This window comes from Echinops telfairi, unplaced genomic scaffold (assembly GCF_000313985.2).
Source record: "Echinops telfairi isolate 266 unplaced genomic scaffold, ASM31398v2 ScPeMD7_443;HRSCAF=831, whole genome shotgun sequence".
Classification (NCBI taxonomy): domain Eukaryota; kingdom Metazoa; phylum Chordata; class Mammalia; order Afrosoricida; family Tenrecidae; genus Echinops; species Echinops telfairi.
Genome location: NW_022104341.1, coordinates 31,164,108 through 31,184,883, shown reverse-complemented (window position 1 = coordinate 31,184,883; position 20,776 = coordinate 31,164,108).

Genomic DNA, 20,776 nt, shown 5'->3' with positions numbered 1-20,776 from the left:
ATTGGTACAAACGCACAACAGAACAGTATGCACCACTTGAGAATAATGATGAAATTGGAAAACACGCTCACTCAATTTGGTCAATCACAAAGTGATAATTACTATAGAAGGTCATTGTTATAAAAGACAAGATCAAAGCAAAGTTTTTCACAGGAAAAGAACAGACTTTGATGGTCAGCGAGGGGAGGAAGGGAAAGAGGGAAGAGGAAGCCATGGGCTAGAGAGTAGAAGGGGTTAACTTGGGTAAAGGGGAGGATAATGTTCTACAAGAGGAGAAAAGGGAAAAGGGAGCAGGGGAGGAGGGGAGGAAAAGCTAATGGGCAGTTCGATAAGTAGTTTAAGTTGTTGAATTTTTTAAATGATGGTCTGCGATGGAAACCCCAACCTAATTCACAGCAAAAAGTTTTTTTAAGTTGAGACATTAATATATGAATGAATCTCAAAAAAAGACACGAGACAACATATCTTAAAACACCTAGCACAATTCCTGACGATGAAAAGGCACACAGTAAACGTGAAGGAAAATTCTGATGATATAATTCTTCCAATAAAGCAATATGAGTCTGAGAAAATGACCCATCGATCTCATTCATTCTTATTCATAACTGCTTTCAAGTAAGAAGCACGTATATCATCCCAAGTGTGACATTGCATAGCAGAGCTGCTGTCAAACTGATGAGTAGGTGCAGGCTCGTAGCAACCCTAAATACCCCAGAAAGAACGCTGTTCAACCCTGCCTTGGACTCACCGTCCTTGCTGTGTGAGCCCAGTGGGCCCCCACCGTGGCATTCCTATGATCAGGGTCTTCCTCTTCTGCAATCTACTTTTCCGAGTATGATGGTCCATAATGGGTACCTATGCTATTCTTTGATCAATTAGAGAACTCCAAGCGAAACAGGGCCTGGTCCTTACTGATCACATGTCCAAAGTACGTGAGACAAAGTCTCGCCATCCTCACTTCTAAGAGTCCCTATGACTGTACTTCATCCAGGACCGATTGTTCTTCTCGTAGTGCATGGTATGCTCGGTATTATTGATCATAATTTAAAGACATCCATTCTTTTATTTTAATCTTTCTTATTCATTATCCAGCTTTCACATGCATATGAAATGATTCAGAACACCATGGCTCCTGGGTTTGAGAAAACTCACTCCTATCAATTCCATTCTGATTCATGGTTTCTGGTTCAGGGGCACTGTCTTCCTCACCTTTGCATTTTGACATGTTGAACGGGTCTTTTACAAAAGAGTTCCCCAGGCAATTCATCGTTTGGTTTCTTTACTTCTGCTCTCGTGGGGGTTGATTGTGGATCCAAGTAAAATGAAACCCTTGACAACCTCAAAATTCTCTCCATTTATCATGATGTTGCTCACTGATGCAATTGTGAGAATTTTTGTTTCCTTCATATGAAGGTATGCAGTCCTGGTGACACTGCAGGCTACGTCTTGAGTTGCTAAGTGCAAGGTCAGCAGTTCAAACCCAATAGCTGCTCTGCTGAAGAAAGACGAGGCTATCCATAAAAAGACGTGTCTCAGAAACTCAAATCGGGCCTCGTTGAGTTAGAATAGACTGGATGGCCGTGTCTTTGCATTTGTCTCTTGCTGTTGAAGTGTGATCCATACTTAAAGTTATAATGTGTTATCTTCATCAGTAAATGCTTCAAGTTCTCTTGGCTTTCAGCAAGTAGGATCGTACGATCTGCATATGGCAGGTTTTTACTGAGACTTTTCCTGGCACCCTCATGCTGCATCCTTCTTTGCATGGTTTGACTTCTCAGATTATTTGCTCACTTCAAAGATTGCATAAGTATGGTGAAAGGATGCAACCCCAGTGATCACTTTTCTCATTTTAACCATGTAGTGTCTACTTTTTTTTAATCCAAAGAACTGACACCTGGTCTACACACTGGCACCCCATAAGCACAATGATGTGTCCTGGAATTCTCATTCTTCACACATTCTTATGGCCCACGCTGTTGAATGCCCTTGAATTGCGAACAAAACACAGATAAACAAAGTAAATCTAAGGGAAAGGGTAAAATTCAAATAGGCAACAGTGAAAACTGACCATTTCTGCCACAAGCTCATGTGCATTCATGGATACCTGGTCAAGAAAAACAGAGAATGGGTCAAGGTTCTTTTACTGATTTTCTTTGTAATGCCAACTAAGAAGGACACTTTATTTTGCAGACATCTTTAGAGGCAAGGCTTATGGACTTTGTGGTTGGCTCCTAGGTCTCTAATTTAGCAAAGTGTATAATAAGTCCATATGTGATTTTGTAATTGCATAAAGTCATACAAAATGTCACATATTAGGATGTAATGATTATGAGGAAAAAAAGCTTAATAGTGGATGACTTGTGATTGGGGAGGTGGATTAAAATATTTAGGGTCAATTACACATTAAAGTAGATAAATTTAAGCATGTTAAGAAGAAGTTTAAATATGAGTGGAAATTCGTATTTCATAGCAAGGGAAGTTACAGTGGGGAAAAAAAAGAAAATAGCATGAGAGATTTTATGACTGATGATTCAAGATGGCAACATTTCTAAGTGTATCCTACAATGCCATTGCATTTCTGCAGCAAAATATAACACAGGGTTTTACTAAGAGATTATATTGGAGATCACCAAAAAAGTGTGGTGGATAACTAAATACTAGGCATTAACAGGTGAAATTTCATAGCACAGCATTATAAAGATTATAATATATCAGATAGACTCACAAAGACACACTGAAGATGGCATTCAATGATTCTTAACAATGAAGCTTTTTTGCTCTGCTTCCAATCCATTGTAGTTGGGGAACCTGTCTCAGGTCTTTTAGTTTAAACAAGTAGTGGTTCCATCAATACACTTTAAAAAAAAAAAAGAAAGAAAAGAAAAGAAAACTTTGGGGGTCTTTTACAAATCTTTTAAAGTCCACACTATTGGCCAAAAGCCACACCCATAAAGGTTACGGTGATAGAGCTTTCCCTTTCTTAAGCTTCCTGTAATGCACTTTGGAATAACACCCTGAAGAGTCTTAGAGGTTCTGTTGTTTACTGGACACATTTTGTAAAGAATGCCCTTAACATTCTCAAGGGAATTTTTTTTCCAAGTTAGCTGTAATCACCTAAAATCTTTCTGAAGTCTTTACAAAAAGTTTTGAAGGAATACCTTTGGCTTCATCATTTGACCATATTTCCCCAACAGGGCCTGCATTTGATGTTCGCTCTGAAGTCTTCTTATTTTTCGCATTGTTTGCAATCCAGAGAGGAGGGGATGGGAAACTATTTTCTCTTTTGACCTGACAAGTCCTGCTTCCTCAGAATGTAACCGAATTTATTCTAACACCCTTACAGTATACTACTATAAGTAGCAAGAAGATACCAAAGGACACTCATTAATCTGCCCGAAATCTCCTTAACTAGATGAGTCAATTTATTAAGTATACTTTATGAGTACAATTTATTAAAAGTACCGTTTCCACTTTCAGTACTGCTTCACTATTACTGCTGAACTTTAACTATATAACAATTCCCACTTCCTCAGCTTCAAATAACCTTTCTTTCCTCACTTTATTTAAGCCCTGAGCAATGGCTTCCTCCAAGGTGACCGCAAATAGTTATTTTCCAGGTCCTTTCGACTTTTACCCAGGACCCAGCCCCAAGTCACTGCTTTATGCTTCAGCAGCATCCCATATCTGGGATCCAAATCTGTAGCCATTACTAAGGCTGTACAACAACTCTTCCCCAAACTTAGTGATTAACTACCATAGTAATCATTTCCTTTAGCTCTTGTGGATTCATGTCATGAACTCAGGAAGAGCTGAACTACTGATCACTTGGATCTTTTGGATGGTTTCAGTCCAGTGTATTCTTGAGCATCCATCCCCTTTTATTGCAAAGGAAGGGGGCTTATGCAAGAGCCCAGGGAATCATCTCCAGGCAGTGGAAGAGAATCTTATCAGGCCCTGGCAACATATGTCTCATTGAACTTGAGAAGCCTTTGGAGCAGTGACTCCTTTGTTTCCCTCAATCTTCCCAGTTCCGACAGAAGAGTTTATAGTTGTTATGCTTGCCTGAATAACCACCTGCTCCAAGAGCGAGCGATGAGGTCTTGTGCTCCTATGAAGATTTACAGCCTTGAAAACGGAAAGGGGCAGGTCTCCTCTGTCCTCTAAGGCCGCTGTGAGTTGGAATCACATCGGATGCTGGTGGGTTTGGTTGTTTGGGGTTGTTTCATTCTGTTGGTTCTGTTTTTTAGGATCCTTCCCTGGAGCAACATTGTAGATTGGTTTGGAAGGGAATCAGATTCTTTTGTTCTCAGGCTTTCAAACCTAGGGTAACTAAACTCAAGAAGCATTACTAGAGGAACTTTGATCACATCACAACTTAGAGGACAAGATCCTGGACCTAGAACTTGAGCCTAGGATGTAATGGATGAGACTTTCCGTAGCCTTCAGAAGAGAGCCATTTTACATTTTGGAGGCTTGTGCATTATTAGGGGCTGGAGACAGAACCGGGACTGCCAGCTTCCAAGGTCCTTGCTTCTTGATGTCCCTGCCCTTACGGATCACCCCCCAACATTGGATACACATCCAACAAACTATGACAGGAGTGATGGCGTACATTTCCAAGGCTAACATGTAAGAAGATATAGCTCTGGCTTACCCTCTGGGATAACTTTCTCTGGAAGAAGCATTCGCTGTGCCATTAGACCACGCAGGCAGACCCGTGGAAGGACCTCCAGGGAACGAAATTAAAGCTCATAGTCACCCACCAGCACCAAAGTGAGTGGGCCACACTGGAAGCGGCTGCCCGGCCCTAGTCCAACCTGCAAATGACTGCAGCGCTAGCCGACACTTGACGCAATTGCATGAGTCATTCCAAACGAGAACAACCGCACTTAGTCCTTCTCGAATTTCTCACCCATGCAAAAGCTGAGAGATAACACATGATGACTGTGCTTTGGGCAACTAAATTGTGGAGTAGTTTGTTACAGAGCTATAGTAATTAATACAGAAATACAATAGAAGTTCAGTAATAAAAATAGGTAATTATTCAAAAATTACTCACCCCTATGGTTCAACTGTCAGCCAAACAATAGGTGGATCTATTTGGGGATCGATGACCCTAGGAAGATGCATTAGGCTAGATTTTCTACAGAAGCAAAATCAGTGACACTCATATATGTATAAGAAATAATTTTGCATTAAGGAAGAAATTGATATTACGGGAGCACTCCACTTCCAGCCCGCTAACACTCAAGTCTCTGGATCAGAGGCTAGCTGAGGGCCGTCCAGACTCATGTATGTGGCTGCCAGTCAATGAAGCAGAAAGGTGAATCTGGCGGGTGCAAGGTCCCAGGATCAAAGTTAGCAGCAACATGGCAAGGTGCTGACAACTCCTAGAGTTGGCAGGCCGCGTGGGCCACTGAGCCCAGAAGCCAGACCCCATGTCCTAGCAAACAGGAAGGGAAAACGGGGCAAGAGAGAGACCAGTTAACTGCAGGCTTTCTAGAAAAGGCTAGCTATACATCCCCAGGGAAACGTCCTTAGGCTGTATCGTGACTGAGAGGTGGGACTCCGCCTACCTGGACCGAGCAGGTTGACACAAATCCTGACCATCGTAGGTGTGTGCACACCTTAACATACTCAACCATTTAATATCAGAAGGGCAGCATTTCCCCAAGGACAAAGTTCAGAAGGATTAGGAAAAGAGGAGGAATGGAAACAAGAAACAGGGCAGAAATGGGATACACGATGCTACAGGGAGGGGATTACAATGAGTGAGATGGCATAAGATGTGTATGAATAATTGAATGTGAAATTGATGCTGTTCTCTGGAAACCTTCACCTAACTTAGGTAAAGCGCTGGTCTGCTTTGTTTCCGATTGTCGCTTTGGAAACTCTCTGGAGAAGTTCTACTCAGGTCTACGAGGTCACTATGAGTTGGAATCAACTAAATGGCATCAGATATTAGTACAATGTTGTCAAAATAGTAGACTTTTATTGGAGACATAAACCTTATAGCATATCAAAAGGCTAGTATCTAAGTTCAATAGGGTAATCTGTCAAGCGTTACACGTACAGTTGATTTTTTCTGCATGTAGAGAATGCTTGGATACACTTTTCTCCAAAGAGATTAGGCCCATTGCATTCAGCTCTTCTCCTGAGCCCCCCCCACTTTTTTTCTTTAATAAAGAAAGATTTATCTATCTACTTCTGAACAATCAGTCATTGAAAAGCTAATGGAGCACAGTCCTTCTCTGCTACACACGGGGTGACCTGAGTCAGAACTGACTGCAGGACAACTGGTGACAGGATTAAGGCATACGTAGATTATTCCTTACAGCAGAGAAGGTACACAAAGAAAAAGAGCAAATATGAAAGGAAGTAAGATTTTATAACCCAAGAGAAGGAAATGTGTAAGTTGGTTTTGTATTAGATCTTAGTTCTTGCTTGTTTCAACAGCAAGAAATCATGTGACATTGTATGAGATCACTGGTAGATGAAATCACTCACAAAGTGCATGGTAGGCCATCCGTAGGTACAGTTAATTCAGAATTTCATAGCCCAAGCATTGTAAATGTTTTACCATCATATGTGCTAACAAAGTGCACAGAATAGGTTAGAAAAACAACACAAGTATTCAAAATCACGTTTTCACAAATGGAGATCATGTTCTATAAACTCAGAATATGAACAAAGTTTATTTATCATTTTAATCAAAATGTAAACTACCTGTCAAGATTTCTTTGAAATAAAAACATGCTACCAAAAGTTTGTTTATGTGTATTTTGCCTGCAACAGGCAGTATATATTAACCTATCCAACTTTACATATAAACTAATTGCAATTATTACAATCCATATAATTTAGCAGATTTTTTTTAAAAATTACAACCAAGCAACACCTTTCCATATGGCCAATTAGTAGAGTCATAAAATGCAACAAATATATGATGCTGTATTGAACATCTGTTTTGGTTATCCTATGGGAATTTTTAATAAAGGACCAAGCAGCATATTGATGTTAATTCTACGTTACCGGGACTTTAAATAAAAAACTAAAATAAATAGCATCCATTAAACTGATCATACTGTTGTAACTCAAATTGTGTTTATTATGCTAATGGAACATGAAATTAAGAAAAAGACCTTTACGCCAGTGGAATTAATTAATGAGCTTTATGAAGGCATTGGGATGTAATTTATTTCTAGATAAGTAAGTCTAATTTGCAGTTGCATGGGTCTCTGCAGTGCTGATTGTAATAGTTATTCCTGCAGATGTGCTGCTCACAGCTTGTCTTTCCATTAGAACTGAACACCTCATTATATAAACTGTACCTAATTAAACATAATACAGTGGTGACTTGTTAAACTGGCCTTTTTAAGTCAGCAGCTGCCTAAGCTAATAATACTGTACACAAGATTTATATCATCTTCCCTATAATACTGATATTAAAATATACTGCCCAAGGGATTGATAACTAATTTACCAGTATGTAACAGGTACATTTCTGATTCTGTGATAAGAGATTAAAGAGCAGCAGCCCATAAAAAAATAAAATGAATTCAAGTCCATTTGGAACTCAAGAGTACATGGGCAGACTTTATTAAATCTGCATACTCTTTTTTAAAATCAGTAAAATTGTCATGAAGAGAAAGTGAAAGTAAAGAAGATAAATAAGTAACTGTGAAAAACCTAGAGGTCCTTTAGGCATTTTTCCAAGCGCACACAAAGCTTTTTTCAGACTCCATATGCTGCAGCTACCTTTGCCCCATAGAGTCCCACCTGGGTAGAGATGTGGCACATGCCTCGAGGGAGGGCAGACAGGACTTGCAGTGCCAGGCTTGACTCTGCCCAACTTAGACTTTGGACACAAAATTCTTACTACCCACTAAAAGGTGTGCACTAGTGTTAATTCATAAAATTTCTTTTATAATTGTTGGCACATAAGGTAAAAATACAGTCGGAAGTTTGAGCTCAGTACGAGAATGCACAACTTACACAAAAATACCCTTGCTAATGCATGTTCTTTCCCAGTTGCACACTCCCCTGATAGTAGTTATCCTTCCAATGCTCAGCCGAAACCTCCGTGCCTGACAGTCTTCTGAGGGTCCCTTGATAACCTAAACACCCAGCACTTGCCTCCCCTGAGGATTGAGGTGCAATGCTGCATTGTAGGTGTTCACAGTAGCTGTCTATTCCTCACTTTTTCCCCATCAATAAATTTCAGAATTCAAGTTGTGTAAAAATGTTTCCTGCAACCCATTTCCTAAATGGTTCTTAATGGTGCTTGATAAATATTACTTGATTAAATAATTCAAAAGATCCTCAGCATGTGACTTTCTGCATTCAACTCCAACTTTATAGGGATATAACAGATGACTTGGTAAATATTTGTTAATTTAATCCATTGGCGGCTCCCTATTAAAACCAAAGTTCATTTTCCTTGTGAACCAGATATGAATGTAACATCAACCTAATGATTCTACACTTCTGTCAACTTGTTACATAGATCCCCACAGCCCGGATCCCCACAGCCACCTCCACTCAAAACAAATGTTAGAGCATTTGCATCATGAAAGAAGCTTCCTTTAGCACTTTCAAATACTACCTACTAAAAAATTGCCTAGTGACCACATGATACTTTGACATATAAAGCACAGTAAAATCTTGGAAGTTATGAACTGAGAGTTGGTTGCGGCATATAGTAAGCCAGTCGCTGTCTAGTCGCTTCGGTCTCATGGTGATCCTCCATGTGGGCCAGAGCAGAACTGTGCTCAGCAGGGTTTTCAGTGGTTGATGCTGTGGAAGGAAATTGACAGGCTTTTCTTTAGGGGAAGTGGGAACCTACACGCAGCCAAATGCCTTCAACATTTGCCCCCTAGAGCCACCAGAAGGCCTGCTGTTAGGTCATCCTACAACGTTTGCAACTCTTGCTTTCCCTTTCAGATGCGCATAGGCCACCTAAGCCTGGTGACATCAAGTTGAGCTCCACTCCCAGGGACCCCAGGTGTGTGTCAGAGTAGAACTGGGCTCCGTAAGGTTTTCAATGGCTGGTCTTTCAGAAGTAGGTCTGTAGATCTTTCTTCTGAGGTGCCTAACCCAAGGTAAAAGAACAATACCAAACCCATTTCCACTTTGGCCCATATGGATGGGGCCTAGAGAGAAAAACAAAACAGAAAAACCCTTAGTCAGTCCGATTCCATCTTGGGGAAAATGGAAAATGAAAGATGAATAATTTGTTAGAAATTATGAAAAGATTCATGAGATCTGATAAGATCCATAGCAGGTGTGAACCATTTAGAAGCTAATATGACAGAGCCGCGAAAGTGCACAATGAAGAGTAAAGAAGTTTGTTGGTCGAGCAAGAGCAGTAATTGCTCAATTGGAAAGCTAGAGAGAAAAAGAGAGCATTGAGCTTTTGTGTTATAATTATAATTCACATATTTTCTTTTTCTAAGCACTCTCAGTGGACATCTGCTTTTAAAAATCAAAATAATCCATTTAAGAAAATGTATTGAACTCTAGGAACATAAACTGGAAAATATTACCTACTGCAACAAAGAGAGCTCAAATCCTCCATGGCTGTTCAATTCAAATGTTATTGATACATTCAAAGGCCCACAAAACCTCTCTGCTGCCGAACCATTTCCTGTGGTTGGACCAGGATGAGATAAAATAATGATAGCAAACCCTACCAAGGAAAAGTAAGCAAAAACTCAGAAAAAGATATGAACAAGTGAGAGTGAGAGACACTTGCTCTCACATGCTTCTTAAAAGTGCTGCTTATTCTTTCATGCCACTCTTATAATACATGAAGAATAGGGGAGTCGGACTTAGGAGTACAGCCTGTGACATTTGGGGAACGTGGAAAAGTGATTGAACACAACCGCCATGAAAAGAAATAAACTGTGTATTGCCAGACATGGGAGGAATGCTGTGTAATTTTAGATACTCCATCTACCACTTCATTTTCATCACTGCTCTTCCAGCACTGCCGATCTGCTTTCAAGCGGAGGCCATAGGACGTAAGGGAATGAGTCAGAAACCTGATGAACTCCTGCCTCAGCAGTCATGCAACCTCTGCCCAGGTCTTCAAATCGTTCTGACCCTCAGTTTTTGCACTAAGGCTTAGAAAAGCTTATTATACCTACTTCTCAGCAATTGTGTAAATTGAAGGATCTGTATGTATCCTTTATGTGTGTGTGCAAGTCAGAAAGTAGTACAATAAGTGTGTAAGTCAAAAGCTGATGTTTCTTGGGCTCCAGTTCCACATGTGCAAGCATGTCACTGTGATCAACAGATGGCTGCAGACACGTTCCTCCGTAAAAAACTACCTTAGGCTGAGTTCTCTAGAGAAGCCAATGAATGAAGTTTCTGAAGTTTCTCACACACACACACACACACACACATACACAGAGAGTGGTGGATATCGATGAATAGCTCACACCATTATAGAGGTGAGCAAGTTCCAAATTCGTGGGTCAGATGAGATGTCAGAACAGAAGCTCCTCCTGTCTCACATAGCTGCACAGGCTGATGAACTCAAGTCGGCAGATGACATGGTTGGGGTCTGGCTGCAGAGGTGAAGGAATCCAAGGGCATCAGGTAAGTGGCAGGCTACTAGCTCAAGTCCAAAGAACCAAATAAGCAGCCAGATTCAGAACCCAGACCTTTTTATCTCCTGCTCTACTCTCTGCAAGAAACACTTAGCATATTCCTTTCCCTCCTATTGATCCACACATGCAAACACTAGTGTCCACATTCTCTATTAGTGCATTCATCAAATCCAAGGGTGGGAAAAAGTCCATAGTGAAAAATCAGGACTTTGGATCTATTAAAGTTTACTGAAATTCACCTACTTGAAAAAATTGTGACAAAGTACCATTGAACTAGAAAAACATGCCTTATCCTATAATTCCTAGTGTTCAATCTTAAATCATTCTGGTCCAGAGGCATGCCAGACAACTAAGCTAATCAATGGGTCTTTTAAAGATTTGGCCATCTAATAGTTATCACAGGTTGACCAAGGGAAATCAAAATGAGTAGATGCTGTGGTCTAGCTGTTTTTTCAGAGTCAAGACAGTCTTCCTAGGACAATTTCACAAATCAACGTGTGATTTCCTGGATCACCTTAAATATAATTTGATTATTTTTTTAATACACATTTGCATTAACTCCTGTAGAAATGCTACATAACGATTTCATTCTTCCAGCGTCTGTCTTAGCTTCCACACTCTCTAGAATAAGAATGCTTTGTACATGTCCTTTGGAAATAAGAGCAGAAAATTGAATGTTGGGAAAGCATGAAAACAAAAACACAACTAACTGAAGATAATAGGGTCTCATTTCAGAACTTTAAAATAGATAGCTGCTATCTTGAATCTATCCATTTTGCTCCAATTCCACTGCTAACATTTTTGTCTAAGCCAGGGTCATTTCCCATCTGAACTAGTACAATAGCCTACAGCTTCATCTTCTGTATTTTCTCCCATATCACTCTGTTAGTCTTCACCTAGCTAACGCTCATCTGCTTTTCAGGCTTCATTGTAAATATCCGTCCCTAAGAAAAATGTTTCTGACCATGCTTGCTGTTAGATGTCAATTAGTCTGTGCTAACTCATAGTAACCTCATGTACAAGACCTGCACCATACTGTCCAGTCCTGCAGCACCTTCATAATCACGGTTATATGTCAGCCCATGGCTGCACTCACTGTGTCAATCCGTCTCTTTGATTAATAGTAATCCTCTTTTTTGCTCTCCTCCTAGTTTACCGAGCATGATGTCCTGTTCTAGGGACTCAACTCAACGAAGAACATATCCAAAGTATGTGAGATAAAGTCTTGCAATCTTTGCTTCTAAGAAGCATCCTGGCTGTACTTCTTCCAAGACAGATTTGTTTGTTCTCCTGGCAGTCTATGGTACTTTCACTATTCTGTGTCAACACAATAATTCAAATGCATCCAATCTTCTTCAGCCTTCCTTACACATAGCCCAGCTCTCACGCATATGAGGCCACGGCAAACGGCACGTACTTTCGTCTTCAACGTGTTATCCTTGCCCTTCAACTCTTCAGAGAAGTTTGTACAATTTTTCCAATGCAATATGTCATTTGTTTTCATGATTGCTGCTTTCATGAGCATTGACTGTGCATCCAACCGAAATAAAATCCTTGATAACTTCAATGTTTTCTCCATTTATCATTAGTTTGTCCATTGGTCCAATTGTGAGAACTTCTGTTTTCTCTAGAGTTGAAATTCAAGGCTGCAAACCTTGATTTTCCTCAGCAAGTGTTTCGATCCTTTTTGGCTTTCAGAAAGCAGGGTTGTTTCACCTGCATACTAAAGGTTGTTAGTGCTTTCCCAATCCTGATGCTGAATCCTTCTTCACATATTCCATTTTCTGGGATTATGTGCTCAGCATACAGATGGAATGATGAAAGGACACACCCTGACGCACACCTGTCCTGACTTTAAGTCATCAGTGTCCCCTTGTTCTCTTCAAACGATTGTCTCCTGGTCCATATACAGGATCTGCTCATTCGGAATGAATTCGTTTAAAATTGCCACTCATTGTTAAGATCTACACAGTCAAATGACCTTGTACAATCAATATAATACAGTTAAGCATCTTTCTGGTTTTCTCTACTTTTACCCAGGTTCCATCCAATGATATCATTTACACCACATCCTCCCCTGAATCTGCCTTGAATTTCCAATGATTCCCCATCAATGTGGTGTTCCAATTATTTTTTAATTATCTTAAAAAATATGACTTGAAAGTAGCATTAGTGACATTGTTCAATAACTTCCACAATCTGTTGGATCGCTTTCTGTGCAACGGGCACAGATGTGGGTCTCTTTTAGTCTGTTGGACAGGTAACTGCCTTCTAAATTTCTTTGCACAAACTTGTGAATGCTTCCAGTGCTCCATTAGCTTTTTGAAACATTTCAGTTGGTATTCTGTAAATTCTGGGAAGTTTTTAGTTAATGTCTTCAGCAAAGCTTGGACTGCTTCCTTCAATATCATTTGGCCTTTGGTCTTATGCAACCTATTGAAATGGTTGACCAACTCTTCCTGGTAAAGTGACACTCTATTCTTTGCATTGTCTTTTGATGCTTCGTGCATCATTTAATACTGTGCACAGAGAATCCTTCAATATTGCAATGCAAGACTTGAGTTTTTCCCTCAGTTCATTCTGCTTGAGATATGTTGATCGTGTTCTCTCTTTGGCATTCTAACTCCAGATCTTTGCACATTAGAATACTTTACTTTGTTTTTTGGACTGCCCTTAGAAATGTTCCATTCAGGTTTTTTACTGCATCCTTTTTTCTCCATTTGCTTTAGCAGTAGCAAGTTTCAGGGTCACACCTGACATCCACTTTGACCTTTTCTTTCTTTCTTTTCTTTTTGATGATTTTGATCATTTCTTCATATATAATGTTTTTCATGTTACCCTACACAGTTCATCAGGTCTTCTGCCATTAGTGTTCAATGCATCAAATACGTTCTTAAGAAGTTCCCAAGATGCAGGTGGAATTACTGAAAGTTTGTTTGTTGGACTGGTTCTTGGTTGATTTGCCTGTTTTGCCTCTCTTGGATTTGTTTTATTTTTCTTCAACTTCAACCTGAACTTACACATGGGCAATTAACGGTTTGTTCCACATTCAGCCCCGGCCTCTTTTTGGCTGCTAATATTGTACTTCTCTATTGTCTCTTGCTGAAGATATAGTAAACTTATTCCTGTATATCTTTCCATTATTCTATTGGATAAATTATGTCCCTTATGATAGGCAGAATAATGTTTCCCCAAAGATGCCCTATGCCCCGCCTCCCCCCCCCCACAAAATACACTGCAATTAATTGAATCCAACTCATATAACCTTATGTGGCAGAGTTCCAGCACTGCATTCTTCATAGAAACAAGCCACCACATCTTTCTATCTTGGAGTTGAGGAGTCAAAACCGCTGACCTGTAAGTGAACAGTCAAACAAGCATTGGGCCATCAGGGATCCTGAAAAATATCCCAATCACTAAAAATTGGGATTATATTATTATGCATGATAAATGCATTTAAATTGGAGGTAAAATTTACATTATTCCCCATTGACTTTAACACAGGGAATTTACTCTGGATTATCCAGGTGGACACAGGTCCATCGAGTTAATTCTGACTCATAGTGACTCAAAACAGGACTTCGGAGTGTAAGCCTTTAACAAAGCGAACAGTCTCACCTTGTTCTCACATAGCAATGCCCAGAAAATATCACAAGAATCCTGAAATTTGCAATAATGTTGATAAGCATAAATGGCAATGGACTGAACTATATAAATTATGTTTAAATCTATGAGTTCATAATGATATTAACCCCCAAAATGTATTTACACATCTGGGTATGTCAAGGAAACAATTCATTTTAAATTAACAAAAGGGAAAATCCAGACATCATGTGACTCCTAGCAAAAGAGCTTCTGGATCCAGTTTCAAATTTGCGGGAACATGCAGAATGTCTTCATAACTCGGTAACCAGACTGTAGAAAACTTCAAGTCTAGTAACTAGTTTCTTAAGTAGTTAAATTCTAGATAAAAGAGACAGATGAGGGGAGATTTTATAGATTAAGAGTAACGTAACAGATATATCAAGTTATTTAATAGAAAAAATTAAATTCTATAAGAGTAAATTATTAATCTAGAAATAATGAGATTAAATTATTTCCTAGAGATGCACCGTTGGATAATAACCATAAAGAAATCCTAAGGAGTTACTATGCTTTGCCTAAGGCAGGACAGAGGTTATCTCTGGAAGCAGGAGGAGGCTGTGATATGGATAAGGCACTGGGTGTCTGGCAATGTTCAATTTCTGGTCCCAGGTGCTGACTACAATTGTCTTCACCTTAGGATAACTTTCTAGCTCTATACCTTAGTGTGATTTTTTGGAACCTTTCATCTTACAATAAAGTATTTAAAAACAATAATGCAATTTCTAAAAATAAATGACAGAGAAATAAAGAAGAAGGCTCTTCCACCTTGAATTAGTTAGGTGGGCCTCTTGCTTGCCATCAGTTGTGATCAGAACTGGCACCAGAAACAACAACAAAAACTAAAGAAATTGTGATCTTCTCTGACTGAATCCCTGGGATTATTTCATGATAAATATTCTGAACTTTGAAAATTATGTCCAATATCAGAAAATTACATTCACTATATGAATGTGTTGTTAACTATATGGAGAGAACAACCCAATAGGTAGACAGTGAAGTTTTCCAAAGTGATTCGGGTTATTTTGCATAGTGAAGAAAGAGGTCTTGGGAAGGAAGAGACAGGCTCCAAGTGACAGTACCACAGTTAGAAACCATGGTAGGATACTTTGTGAAAAAATTAATCTTTTTCTTTTCTTTCAAGTTATGGAAATAATAATAGTCCAGTTTGGTGTTTATTTTTCTGCTATATTGTAATCCTCTGTCAAACTTATTGGGAAAGCCTATTGAATCTGAATACCATATTGTGAGAGAGTGGGGTAGAAATATTGAAGACGAGGAGGTCAAGGGTGGTGTATCCCTTCCTACATCAACTCTCTGCTGTCGAGAGACAGAGAAGGTTCTAGGCAAGAGTAAGTGTCAATACGCAGTAAGCCACAGCAAAATGGAAAGAGAAGCGAAAATCTGCTGTCAACTCCAGCACCTAGAGGTGTATTTTATTTTTCTTCCAAATACAATCAGAATGGAACCTTTGAAGAAAGAACTGACACAAGACTCACAGAGTCTGGAACAAGAGAGGGATCATCAGGATTGACGCAAGGAGTTCCTGCATTTGAAACCAAAAGCATAAACTTTAAAAGACAGCATTAATGAAGTGGAAATGACCAAAAGTTCTCTATAGACGTCTCTATAGAAGGGATGAAAAGAAAGACTAAAGGCTGGATGCAAATATTTGCAGACTAAAGCACTAGAAGCTAGAGTATATAAAGAACCCTTAGAACTTAGCAGTGGAGTCACGAACAATCCAATTAGGGAATGAGAAGCTGCATGAAGAGACAGTCACCAAAGCGGATCTTGGGATGGAAATAAGCACCTGAAAGGATGCTCAGCATCATCAGCCACTATGTCGGCTGCCCCCGAGTGAGTCTGTTCTACCTGACGGAGGCCCTGTGTACAACAGAACGGGGCTCTGCGTCCTCCTGCACCAGCCTCACAATGGGAGGGAAATTCATTCTATAGGAAGCCAGTTATGAGCCGTGTCTGTGCTCATCATGGCAACCACAGTGTCAACTCAGCTTGCTACGGGTCTTCCTCTTTCCCACTGGCCCTCTACTTTCCCAGACGTGACTGGTCCTACTCGGAACCAAACCCAACCAAACTCATTGCCGTCAGCTCGATTACCACTCGTAATGACCCTCTAGGACAAGAGAGAACAGCCCTGAGACTGTAACTCTCTACGAGAGGAGAAAGCCCCATCTTTCTCCTACAGAGTGGCTGGTGCTTCCAAACTGCTGACCATGCAATTGGTAGCCCAATGCATAATCACTAGGCCAGCAGGGGCCTTATACCACCAGGCCCCATGGGCCCCACTAAGTAAGTGCCAATTGCAGTCATAATAAACACTTATCAGAAACAATAGCAAATACTTGTGAGGATTTCACCATATATTTTGGGAGGACACAATCCAATCCATATCAATCAGTAAAAACCTATAAACAATTTAGACCCAGTTACTAATGAAATAAAATCAGATATTTTCATGAGAATACTTAAGAAAAAGTTAACTAGTGGTTGCAATGATCTGTAAGGAGAGGAAATGGGGAGTTAGTACAAATGGCTATGTGATAAAAATGTTCTCAAATTATAAAATGGTGACAGTTGCACAGCTCTGTAAATATGCTAAAAACTATAGACTTGTGTGCTTTAAAAATTTTAAGGGATAAATTTTATGGAATGAGAGTTGTATCTCATTAAAGCTGTTTCACACAGTGCACACACACGTGCAATCATAATAGAGTGACTCCCTTTATTCTTTCTCTGTCACTCCCACTCTTTAACTGTATTTATTCTTCAGTCCCTTTACCTAAGATGGAGGGAAATTCATTCTATAGGAAGCCAGTTATGTCTGCTTTTTCTAAATATCCAAGCATGCATATAGTTATAGAAGGGTGCATCCTTCTATTTTACTTACTTCAAATTAGAGCTTTGGGAATTTGTCATGCAAATTTATGCAAAATAAAAATATGAGTGTGTTACTATTTCCATTTATAGACAAGAACACTGCCACTTTAAAAAATAGAACAAACCTGCCTTGCTGTTACCTTGATCTTTAACACATTTCTGATTTCAAGAAATAGCAACCATTTCTTACTAAATTGCCTGCTCACTATTATATGTATTTCTAATAGGCATTAATAGAACATTACACACATTAGATCTATTAAATGAAACATACATCAGTAAATTTGTGTGTTGCATGCATCAGATGAAACAGACTTGATTGAAATACTGGGTAAAGTGTTTTTATCCAAGAAGTGTCTAGTTTCGGTATCATTTAGTTTATGTGTATATAATTTATATTAACTTCCTTGGTTTCTAAGTGTTTAAATGTGATGCTACAGTGATTTTCAGCAACATATACCTCTACTACATTTCTCATGCCACTAGATATATCTTCAAAACAGAAATGTAACAGCAGAATTGTATCTTATCTTTTCATGAATGCTATCTATAAACCAAACACTTCAATAATGTTTTCTATATTCCATCAAGACTCCTATAGTTTTGCTTTGGAAATTTTAAAGACATAACGAGGCTTTAATTGAATCGCAACTCTGATTATTTGAATGGCATAACACATTTTACTCCTGGTAAATGCTTAACGCTGAAGCATTTTATCTGCACTTGTTTTCAAGGCTTGCAATTTATTGAAACAATATAAAAAAAACATTTTTTAACTTCAGTAAATACAGCATCTCATTTTGTAAAGCAAAATACTCAAAATTTGTGCCAGTTTTCCTGTGGTTTGTAAAATCTGGTGTACAGTATGCTTGGTGAGTGAAGCCAAATCATTGGGATAGAAAATACAGTTCCAACCTAATACATCACTTTACCATCTAGCATTTATCAAACATGTAGGAGGAAGTAAGAAAACAGTGCTAAACATGTTTTACATTTTAAGGTAGCAAATGATTTAGAGCATTTTCTTAACATTGGATAACTTTCCCTAAAGTATATTCTCCATCTGAAAGGAATTCTGAGAGGTCCATTTTGATTTGATTTCTCTATTTTCTCAATAGAGAAAATGACATATATTCACATTATCACTACACCTTTTAGCTGTATGACTTCAGTCACATAGATATTTTAAAAGAATTTGAAACCTTTCATGAAGTTTAGCAATGTGAGCCTATGACCAGAATATTTTTATGCATGGTTTCCTATTTGGGGAGCTATTTATAACAAATTGTTTGGCCCAGTTATAGACATTCTGGTGCAGGGACTGGTCAGTCCTAAAGCTCACTTATCCTTTCTCCCCTGTGTTCCATAGACTTATTTGTGTTCATTTCCTTTTGGTTCCCCAGAGTTTCCTCTTTGCAAAAGCCTAAAATTTCTGCTGTTAATTACATATATTTTTAACTAAGCTTGAGTACCCAGTCCATCAAATAGCTTGAAACCCTGGACAGCATGCTATGAAGACAGGAAAACTGGATGAAACCTGCTTTCTGATATGAGTTATTTGTCATTTTGAAATAATCAGATAATCGAACTCAAAGCAAAATGTAATTTTCACACTAGTATGTTTATATTCTCGAAACCTAAACTTTAACTACGACTCTCTGCTTAGCAAACCTGATTAAAGTCAAAAGAATATTTCATGCACCAAAGGGTGTGACAAAATATCAAAGCTTCAGTATTTTATATTACCAAAAATGATGCTTCGCTGGTATCGGGAAAGCTTGCTAAGATAAGGCCTTCCTCTCACTCACAGCTGAACCCCAGGACCTAAAGTAGTGCCTGGTATATTATGAACTCCTTAAATATAGACTAATGAATATATCAAAAATCCTCACAACAGGAGCAGTGGATAACATCATGACAAACTGAGAAAAGATTAAAGTCAAAGATTTTGTCTTGATCGGATCCACAATCAATGCTCATACAAGCAGCAGTCAAGAGATCAAACTCACATAGTATTGGCTGAATCTGCACAAGACCTCTTTCAAATGTCGAAAAGCAAGGAGGTTACTTTGAGGACTGAAATGTGCCTGACCCACACCATGGTATTTTCAGAATACTGAAGCCCCGGTCGGCTGCCTAAAGAACAAACATCTGTCTCCGTCTTGGAGGGAGTATGCCCAGAATGCTCCTTCCTTGGAAGCAAGGACAGTGACACTCTGTCTCAAGTACTTTGGACATGTTATCAGAAGAGATCACTCACTGGATAAGGGCACCATACTTGGTAAAGTAGAGGGATCGTGAACAAGAGGACGGCCCTCAATGAGATGGACTGACACAGTGACTGAAACAATGGGCTCACAATAAGGACAGCTGTGAGGATGGTGCAGTACTAGGCAGTGTTCCCTTCTTCCGTACATCGGGTTGCTATGAGTCAGAACCAACTAGATGGCACCGAACAACAAGTGAATGAATATATAAATATGTATCGAGAGAGAATTCCTGATGGACTAATATTTGTCACTGAGATTCTTCCTGAAATTTGGATACATAGAGAAAGAAGAATGGTTGTGAGTTTAAATTTTGTTTAAATACCCCGTATGAGCTAAAACGTGGAAAGACAATGACAGGAGTGACCGTTTACTGGTGGTGCAAATACAAATGGATTCATTTGTGAAGGACAATTTGTAGTATATAAATTTTATATTTGCAACATTTACTTTTATAAATTTGCCCAAAGAGACTTAAGTAGAAATGACCTCAAATATGCATGGATAAAGATAATGAAAACTTGAATTGATCAACACATCCCAAAGATGGGAGCAGTTTACCTAAGTTATGCAATATCCATAGAATATTCTGTCGCTATTAAAAATTGTCAGAATGGACATGATATGGAAAAAGGTTCTGAAAATGCAGGTAATTTAAACTAAAGTCACAAAATGGCATAGTCCTTTAAAAATGTAGTAGGTATATTCTTACTTTTAAGTGGATAATATTTTAAATACTAACAGTGGTCTTATGCTCTCTGGTGGTACAATTGCAAGGGATATTTTCTTACTTGCTATATTTAATATTTCCCAAATTTTATATAATGGAAAGGCACCAATTTTGAGCTTTATTATTGAACTATCAATAATTAGAAAATAAAAACAAAGAATTTTGAAACTAGGCACAAGATTTAAAATTAGGCTCAAGCATAACTTTCCTCAACTCTTATCACTGTTTCTTCTTCATTTATCCAAAACCATAGTGCCATGGATGTCCAAAGGAACAAACCAAGCTCTCTTGGAAGAAATATAGCGAGAACGCTCCTTGGAAGCCAGGGCAGTGAGACCTACCTCTCACACACCTTGGACGTGTTATCAGGAGGGACGAGTGCCAGCAAAAGGACATTGTGCCTGGTACAGTAGAGGGGTAGTGAGGCGAGAAAGACTGTAGACACGATGGATGGACTCCACAGCTGACACAAGGGACTTCAACATAACAGTGAGTGTGAAGGTGGTGCAGGACTGGGCAGTGTTGTGTTTTGACCTAAGAACAACATTACATTTCAGTGCTTAGCTTACTGCCTTGCACATAGTATATGCCTAATTGATAGCTGCTATGAACTACATCCAGTT